Genomic DNA, 10,000 nt, shown 5'->3' with positions numbered 1-10,000 from the left:
GGCATATTTTCACCTCAATTTAAGTATGGAGCTATAGGTCCATCACGGACAGTGTGGATGACGTTTATGTTTTCTAACGTACAGTCATTGTTCTGTGAAGACCTCTAGCGATCTTTGCGTCAATAACGTGTGTAGGACCCACGTGATCGGATCACTGACTCAACCCTACGTCTCATAGACCCTGTAAGCTGTCGTATGCGTTGCTGTGGCAGGCTGTTCCATTCCCGATGTAATGCACGTTCCAATTCATCCAGATTGGCTATTGGAGGGACCATCTTCGCAATTTGTCGTCCCAACATGTCCCAAACGTGCTCGAGGGGGTTCAGGTCAGGACTGTACGCAGGCCAGGGGATGGTTGTCACAGCACCTTGCTCCAGCAAGGCTCGGACGCGTCTCGCACGGTGAGGCCTGGCGTTGTCATCCATGAAGATGGGTCTGCTGGCGAGGGTGTGGTCATCGAAGTGCGGGATTACGGTGGTATTCAGGATTTCCTCGGCATATCGCTCTCCGTTGAGGTTACCTCGCACAGTTATCAGGTCCAATTTACAGTCATGGGAGAAGCATCCCCAGACCATAATCGAGCCACCACCAAAGGGTACCGTTGGTTGAATGATTTTAGGTGCATAAGCGGTGTTTTTGTGGCGCCACACCCGAACACGCCCATCTGTCACGTACAGCAAGAACCGGCTTTCATCCGACCAATGAACTCGCCTCCAAGACCGGATGTTCCATCCACGTCGCGCTAGGCACCATGCCAAACGCTCCCTCTGATGTCGTTCGAGTAGCCTTGGACGCTTGATCACTCGTCTTGACCTTAAACCGGCCGATTTCAGGCGGTTCCTCACGGTACGGTGACATAGCCTTCTGTTGGGCAGCCAGTTGTCCTTCAGGAAATGGCTCGAGGCGAAGGGATATCGTCGCACCAGTCTCAAAAGCGCTCTATCTTGGTGGACTGTTGTCACGCGAGGTCTTCCAGACCTTGAGCGGTCCTTCACCGCATCCGTTTCCTGGTGTTTCTGCACCAACCGACTGATCACCGAATGGTGGTAACCAAACGTTCGAGCTACAGCTTTTCTGGACATTCCGGACTCGATCATGCCTATTATCCGCCATCTTTCTCCGTCCGACAACCGTCTACGAGCCACCATTACGAGAAAATGACCATGTAACCCCCACACAAGCTCAGGCGTGACTTGCAATAACCCGTGATGATAGTGCATTTACAGAAAATCACGACCACGTGGATGATAACACGTGCTGCACGAGCGATGGGCGTCACAGATGCGTGCACTCATCTGCATTTCATCAATGGATAATTGCTAATGTCATACCAATCATTATTTGATCTCACATACCTTAGAATATATGCCAATGTATACATATACACAAAGAATATATATTAGGGGGTGCTTAACTTAATTATTTGTGTAGGGGTGCTTAACTTAATTCTTTGTGTATATATATATATATATATATATATATATATATATATATATATATATATATATAAGGCCGTGGATTGTCATCTTGGAAGACAAAGTTTCCTCGAAAGGCTGCACGAGCAAATGGAAGCAATGTTTCTTCCAGAATGGCCCTGTGCTTGAACTGGTTCAGGTTTCCATTCAGAACAACCAGGTCAGTTTTGCCCCCTGCATGAAAAGCAGCCCAAACGGTCACCCCACCACCTCCAGCTTGGACTCTTGGCACCATACAATCTTTGTTGTAGGCTTCATGCACTTGTCTGCACACTCGGACGTGACCATCTTGACGATAGACCAGAAATCTAGACTCGTCACTGAAGATCACGTGATTCCAGTGTCCTGGCTGCCATTGACGGTGCTCTCTGGCCCACTGCAATCGGCGCTGGCGGTGTTGTCTGGTCAGGCGTGGCTTTCTCAGGGGACACCTGGCACGATAGCCTGCATGAACCAGTCGTTGGTTGACTAGCCTTCTGGATACAGGCACATTTGTCAGTTGCTGCCACTCAGCCCTAAGCCGATTAGCTGACTTGGTACGGCCATTGCGGACTAACCGGTGCAGCTGGCGATCATCCCTCCTTGTGGTTCTGCGGGGACGTCCTGGCCTCGGTATTGGAGTAGGGACACCCCTCTGAGCATTTCGTTTCAGGATCTTTGACACCTGACCTTGAGTGATGCCATACTGCCGAGCAATAGCATGCTGTTTCATGCCCTAATTTCGTAAAGCCACCACTCCATGACAAACAGCATTGTTGAGTTGACGGACCATCTCCAGAGGAAGCGGCAATAACTTTTGGAGACGTGCAGCAGTTGTTTTCCACTAATACAGAACGCAACAACCCTTGTATACCCGACTGTGAAGCCAATCATCAAATGCACCTGTCCGTACATTTTGCTACGCCACCTGTGATATAATCCTGTTGTTGACTTCTTGCTGCGACAGACAATCAGTGACATGGTTCTTTTAACAAATAAATCACCAAAGTGTAACAGAAACTCACTAGATTGATATACTGAGTTAAGAAAGTAAACCCAAGTCAAGAAAAAAAAAGAATTCCATATTAAATGCCAAGTCTGTATATATATATATATATATATATATATATATATATATATATATATATATATATATATATATATATATATATATATATATATATATATATATATATATATATATATATATATATACATACATATATATATATATACACATACATACATACATACATACATACATACATACTGTAACGAATGTGAGAAGTGTAACGAATTTGAGAAAATGTAAAGAATGAGAGAATTACGGTTTTGTTGTGTGTAAATGGCACCCTCCGTAATGTAAAGAAAGGTCGAAGCTCGTCCTCTTAGTTAATTCCATAAACCTACACACAGGGCACCATATATCCTTTTAAATAGTTAGTCCCTTATTTTATGTAGGTTAAGGATGTGTTTCCCAATAGTTTGACTCTTCATTGCACCGAATTAAATAAGAGTAGGTCCCTCCGACGCCCCATGGCATCTTCAAAGTGCCAGGTTTATCCACTTTGCTGCAATTGACACCTTTATCGACTTTGCTGCATTTCATCCCCTGTCCACTGTTTGCTGCATTTGACTCCATTACGCACGAGGTAACCAACGGAGAAGAAAGGCGTGTCTCCACCTCATCATCGGGGGGAGGAGTTAGCCAAGCGCGAGGAACAAGGCGTGGCTTTGCCAACGCGTCATCAAGAGGGGCGGGATCGGTAGCCCTCGCGACCAATCAAGGCTGAGGCGAGCTGACCGAGGGGCGTTTACAACGCACGCGGGTAAGAAACCCAAAAGCACGTTATAAAAGGGCACGCGCGGGTTTCTATAGGGCTTTTGGAGAAGATTGAGGTCCTGGAGAAGTCACAGAGTCCTGGGAAAAGATTGAGAGGTCCGGAGAAGATTGAGAGAGAGGTGCGGCAGATGCGCGATCCAGCTAAAGCAGCCAAGAGAGAACGAGACGTGAGGGGGTGCTGATACTGCAGCAATACGCCGAGACCCTCTAGGCCCTATTGCCGGTTGTGGAGACGCGGAGCTGCCAGCTGCTGTTCGAATCGAGCACGGAACGTGGACCTCGACGGTGTGGAATTGCCCGGACCTTCCTGCCCTGCCATCGGCTTGGACCTTCTCCTCCCTCCAGTGATTCCTGCCATCATTTCCCCGTGTAAGTGTGATTGTTCGTCCGTCTTTCATGTTGTCTTGGGGTATTAATTAAGACTGCCATATATAAGCTAATCATTGCACGATGTCTCCTGCTCCTTCCATTGCCTTATAAATCATCTTTCTTTTCCTTTCTGCTTAGTGTGTATAAATAGTAATAAATCTTGTTATTCCCTACTTTGTCTTTACTTCTTCATGCTCTTTCGGTCGCTTTAGAGGTTTCCATATTGAGTGCACGTGGCGCGATTTGGCCAACGTTTGAGAATCGGGTTAGTCTTTGGTAATGGCTCGAACGTCGGGTTGCTAACACCGCTCGGCAAATAACATCTAAAACCGGGGTTCGAGTGGTACTTGTCTCCCTAGTCTGCGGAGGGACGGATAAAGGTAATCGGGATAAACCCTGGTCCCATAACCCTGATCCGTTCCATCCCGCGGGAGAGCGTTACAAGTGCCAGGAACGGGGAGACGGCCAGCTTAACAGGGCAAGGGGCTAATCAGTAATCACCCCTTGCTAACGGGAGAGCCGTCCTCCGTATCCGTAACATTTGGTGTCAGGAGTGGGATTCGAGGCCCGAACCAAATATTTTATAACAAAAAAAAAATTTGGTCGAAGTTACGAGCGGCGGAAATTTTGTTTAACATCCCAAATTGAGTCGTGCCATGGACAATCAAGGCGATCGGATGCAGGTGGGTGAGCTAGAAGAGGGGTTAGGGGTAACCCAGGACCACAGGGAAGAAATGGAGGAGAGCAATGAGGAGGTGGTTGGGGGAGTATCAGGCGCACAAAATGGCGCCCTCGCGCACGTGGTTGCAGAGGCACAAAATGGCGGCGCTGCGGCAGCCGAGTCCGCAGTGCAGGTGAAATGGGACCTCATCGCGGCGCAGATGATGGGGTATATGAAAAAAGTGGCTGAAAAATCCAGCAGGGAAATGGAACAAATGTTGGGAAATAAATTTGAGGGTCTAGACAATAAATTAGAGGGTTTAGACAATAAATTTGAGGGATTAGACAATAAAATTGAGGGGTTAGACAACGGGATAAAAGAGGTAAAGAATGGGTTAACGGGGCTAGAAGATAGGATGGAAGGCAAATTGCGGGAAATAGGGGAGCAATCCGCCCGGGAAATCAAACGGATGGGGAACCAGATAGAGGAGGTGAAAATCGGGTTAGAAGGTAAATTGGATGCTCAGAGGGATTAATTGGGACAGATGAGGGCGGCATCTACTAAAGAAATGGAGGAGATGAAGGAGGAAATAAGACGAGGTGTAAGCGAGGAGGTCTCGGGGGTACGCGAGGAGGTAAAGCGAGGTGAGAAGCGTATGGAGAAAGAGGTGAGGAATAATACGGCTAGGTTACAGGGGGGCATAGAGGGTCTGACGAGGGGAGTAGAACAGCTGACAGTGGGACAAAAAGAACTAGTGGACCAAGTGGAAAAGAACACTGCAATAATCGGGGGGTTAAAAGCGACACAAAAAGACATCAAGAACGAATTGATAGCGACGAAGAGAGAATGTCAGATGGTACGTGAGGGACTGACAACGAGGTTGGACGAGGTGACGGAGGCAATGGAAACGAAGGACCGGGAGGTGAGGTCGCACATAGAAACGGTCAAAGTGGCCTTAGAGGACGAAATCGAGGAGACGCACCGGGAAATAAAAGAGGTGAAGCAAAAGTTAGAGGAAGTGGAAGAGGGGGTGAGTGAAATTAAGAAGAGACGGAAGGAAACTAAGAGGGAGATAAAGGACAAAGTAATGGAATATGTACAAGGTCGGTGCTCAAATCGTGATGGTGTGCTCGCTAACCAAATAAAGAGTTTGCAGGTGGCAGAGGAGGTGCGACGACGAGGTGCCGAGGTGAGTGGTGATATATGCGGAAATGTATATGGTGTGAGGGGAGATTCAGTCGGCTTGGGGGTTGGTTTGGACCCGGGTGTTCGTGAGAGGCCGCTGGTGAAGTGTGCGACAGGTACGGAGTGCGAAAGAGGAGGTGTGCGAAAATGTCCGGCTCTGGGGTGTGTGAGGAAAACGTGCGCGCCGAGGAGTGAGTGTGCTGTCGAGGATGAGTTGGTCGTAGCGCGTGTGCGAGGGGGCACATGGAAGCGCGTAGTGGGGAGTGTTACAGGGGATGTAACGGAAGCATGCACGCCTGTGGTGAGTGTTACGGAGGGTGTAACGGGAGAGTGTGCGCAGGAGGATGTGCGAGAAAGGTGTGTAACGGACGGGTGCATGAGTACGGAGTGCGCTGTCAAAAGTAAGGGTGAATGTGCGACCGAGTGTGGGGGTGAAAGTAGTAAGAGTGACACGGAGCGTGAGTTGGTTGTGGCAGGTGAGAGAGGATGTACACCTGGAATGGAAGGATGCACACCTGGAATGGTAGAGCGCGTATGGGAATGCACACTGGAGTTGGTAGTGAGGCACGTGGTTGGGTGTGAAAGTGAGAGCACACCTGTGGTTGTCACAGAGTAGGTGACCGAGGAGGGGGCGCGAAGAGGTGTGTTGGTGAGGTGTGCGAACGACGAGTGTGTGCAAAGGTGTGCGGTGGTCAGGTGTGTGACAAAGTCTGTAAGCGGAATGAGTGTACCTGGGTGTGTAAGAGAAGGTGCAATGACGAGGAGCATGGGAACGGCTGGATGTATGAGCAAGGAATGGGCTGCGGGGTGTGAGCATGCAAGTGGAGCATCGACGCTAACCGGGTTAGCGGTTAGAATGACGTTTAGCCGAAGCGGGCCCTCGGTGCGTGCCGGGCAGCTTTGCGTGCCACGGGAATCCGCGGGGATCGTGACCGCGGCGGTTTCGAAAGAACCGCCGTGCGGGATCCACGCCGAGCCGCGCTCTGACCGGCCGCGTGCGTGCTCCACTAAGCGGAGCGGGCGGCCCGGTAAGAAGGGTCGTCATGGCGACCCCCTCTTGTTGAGGCGTTCCGGCAGGGCGAAATCGGGCCATTGGACGGCTCCGTGCCGAGATGGTGCGTGGGATCTCGGCCCGGGTAAGCCCCCGTCCCTGCACCGAATGCCGGACGTATCCAACCGCCGGCACCAAGCAACCCGCATTCATTGCTCGGCTGTGCGAAGCCGGGCTGTGGAAGTGAATTGGCGCAACGAGAGGCTCAAGTGAGTAGACGTGTGATGAGGATAGTGTTTTGGACCCGAAATTAGAAAAACAAAATTTGATGATTGGCAAATTTTTAACTGGCTGGAATTTGGTGAGCAAAATTGATAGTAGAAGATGCCCGATGTGGTGGGATGGCAACTCTGCCATCTCTCACAGCGGGGGCAAAGGAGCACTAGGTTATGGGGTTTGGCAGTGAAAACTAGCCCGGGAGGGTTAGGATATCGTGTGTAGGGACTTAGAGATTGACCATAGGTAACGCTAAGTTTAGGTAGTGACAATGATACCTGTAGTGGGGACGCAGGTAGATTAGTTAGGATTATAATGACGAGGGAGCGCAACAAAGTAAGGGATGACTGGGAAGCGTGAGTTTCAGAGGGGAGTAGTTAGATGAGATGATGCCGTGTGTGTGAGGATCGAAAGTGTATTGAGCAGAGTATGAGTAAATGATTGTGATTGTGAGTTGTATTGAGATTGCACAGGTGTGCAACTGAACAGGTGTATGTAGCAGTGTATGACTGAGTAGTGGTGATTGCGTGTTTTGTTGACCAAATGGTCCAGGGAGGAAGGAGGGTGCAGGAAGCACCAGGTGATTGCACAGGTGTGCAACTGAACAGGTGAATGGAGAACAGGTGTATGGAATAAATGGTCTGGAGTATATGGAGTATTGGAATGGATGGTCGTGGAGTGAGTATGGTGGAAACTGTGGAGTGGAGTGGATGGTGCGAAGGTGTGGATGGGGGAAAGGAGGATGGACCCCTATCACGAATACCCCGGGAGGATAGTGTAAGTGTTAGGTAGAGGGTACAGGTAAATTGTGGTTGGATATTGGCATCTGTGGTGCGTGGTGGAAGAATGGTATTTGGATGGGTGCATTAGTGACGTGGGAATGGGTGGGCGTGTGGCTGAATTCGTAGTTATGATCATGGCGCACCATAGTTTCCCCACCTGGTGTCCGGAGTAACCAATTCCCTTGGGGTTCCAACTGCATGCCAGTCCGAATCCCTTGGGAGTTATGCTCGGAACGATGCCAGTTGAAGGCTATGGTCCTTGACCATGACATTACGTCACCAACTCCCTCGGAGCTCCAGCTGCATGCGGCTGCAGTTCCTTGGGGGTTGTGGTAGTTGCGTGACCATTTGTAGTTGATTGGGCACTCCACCACTGTGAGGATGTCGGCCAGGTGGGCTCTGGGAGCCGGTAGAGTTGTGGATGGGGCCCGAGGATCCGGAGGACGGACCCGGGTAGCCCAGTGCCAGAGGGCACCGAGGGGTGACAGAGCCAGGAGGGGCCTTCCCCAGTTAGATAGGTTAGGGTGAGGAGCTAGGTAAGCTCGGCTGGCAACTACAGTGGTGGAGGTGTGCAGGTGGGTAGACCTGCTGGGAGAGCTACACGACTCAGCCCGGAAATTGTGCAAGGGCACCGGGAGATGAATCGGGGGAGTGAGACCCCAAATTGAGAAGCACCACAGTTTGGTCAATGGGAATTGGTTCTTAAAACCCATAGTGTAAGTTGGCCAATGGATTGGCAGGGAAAGACCCGGGTAGTGTAAAGTGTGTTAAAGTCAATTAGAAGGTAGTTAGGATTAAGATCTCCTCGCACCATCTGCATCCACTCACCTGAGATGACGTACCTCCACACCATGCCAGGTGGTTTTTATTATTTTATTGTGCAAATGTTTGGAATGTGAGACGCATCATGACGTGGGTGTGACATTGTGCTGATGTTCCATCGCTTCCTCCTTATGAGGATTGATGATGAATTGGGTGATGGCAAATTTGGTTAGAGGGATTGTGGGGACGAATTTGGTGTAGGGGAAATATGGGGGAGACATGACAGTAGTGACGAATTTGTAAATGTGTAGATTGTTGTAAATATGGGGTAAGGGCAAGGGTAGAGTAGGTGACAGGGGGGGGTGACGTACGGTAGGGACGAGCTTTTCTCCGCTCCGCTCCGTCTCCATACGCACCTCGCCTTGCGTTGCCTTTATTGATGTGTACCCTTGTGACCTTACCTCTCGCTCACCTGTCTTTCCCCCCCCCCCCCCCCGTTGTCTCCCACCCGAGGACTATGCGCCACTGGGCGTTGAGGGGAGCGTGCGGAGGTCGCTTTGTGTGCCAGGACCCTCGCAACCAGCATGCATTGCATTGATGTACCACTTTATGGACCGCTGTTCTGCGGCCAAGTACCACTTGATGGACCCCATGTTCTGGGGCAGGGCACCTCTGCTGGGGACCGGCCATAGTGGCCAAGTAATCTTGCTTGCGGACCTTGGTAAGGTGGCCCCTATGCCCAACAGGTGGACCATCCTTAGTTGGCCCCTGTGGCCCTAAATAAAAAAAATGGACACTTTGTGCTTTTTATATTTCCAAGTAGGCCGCATGAAGCAAGAAGACATCGGGAAGAACATCGGCCCAGCAGAGAAGGAGATGACCACCACCAGTTGTTTTTTTTGTGTTTATTACAAACAGTAATGACTGTGCACTGGTTGGTGCTTTTGGGTGCTTTGGTGTTATTGGTACTGGTGCATCGATGCAATGCGTGCTGTCTCCTCCCTCCCAACAGGAATTTCCTTCTCTTTGTTTCCCTAAAAAGGAAAAAACACAGGTCCTGGGTTGCGTTGTAAATAAGAAATAACGTCACTGTAAATAATGCTCCCCACCGTAAATGTATAGTTTGAAAACAATTCCGCAATTCGGTTATCCTGTGGGCGCAAATCTGTTAGGCAGGGTGCAATGCAGCAGGGGGACATACTTATTTGTGTTTTAAAATTGTCGCACTCAGGGTCAGGTTAATTGTAGAGGGAATTACACCTACGTGTCACACTAAAAGTAAAGTTTTATAGGCCCGAGTACGGGCCTGAAGGAAGGAGGGTGCAGTGTAACGAATGTGAGAAGTGTAACGAATTTGAGAAAATGTAAAGAATGAGAGAATTATGGTTTTGTTGTGTGTAAATGGCACCCTCCGTAATGTAAAGAAAGGTCGAAGCTCGTCCTCTTAGTTAATTCCATAAACCTACACACAGGGCACCATATATCCTTTTAAATAGTTAGTCCCTTATTTTATGTAGGTTAAGGATGTGTTTCCCAATAGTTTGACTCTTCATTGCACCGAATTAAATAAGAGTAGGTCCCTCCGACGCCCCATGGCATCTTCAAAGTGCCAGGTTTATCCACTTTGCTGCGATTGACACCTTTATCGACTTTGCTGCATTTCATCCCCTGTCCACT

The 10,000-nt window shown here is 49.5% G+C and overlaps 1 protein-coding gene across 2 annotated transcripts in view; it reads right to left on the bottom strand.

The window, feature by feature from the left end:
* ARHGEF39 (Rho guanine nucleotide exchange factor 39) overlaps window positions 1-10,000 on the bottom strand; it is a 363,866-nt gene that overhangs the window by 21,375 nt on the left and 332,491 nt on the right. The gene's annotated exons all lie outside the window — the stretch shown is intronic.

Source organism: Myxine glutinosa, chromosome 1, assembly GCF_964187855.1.
Source record: "Myxine glutinosa chromosome 1, kmMyxGlut1.1, whole genome shotgun sequence".
Taxonomy (NCBI): domain Eukaryota; kingdom Metazoa; phylum Chordata; class Myxini; order Myxiniformes; family Myxinidae; genus Myxine; species Myxine glutinosa.
The sequence above is the reverse complement of the archived record's forward strand: the minus strand, read 5'-3'. Positions and strand labels throughout refer to the sequence as shown.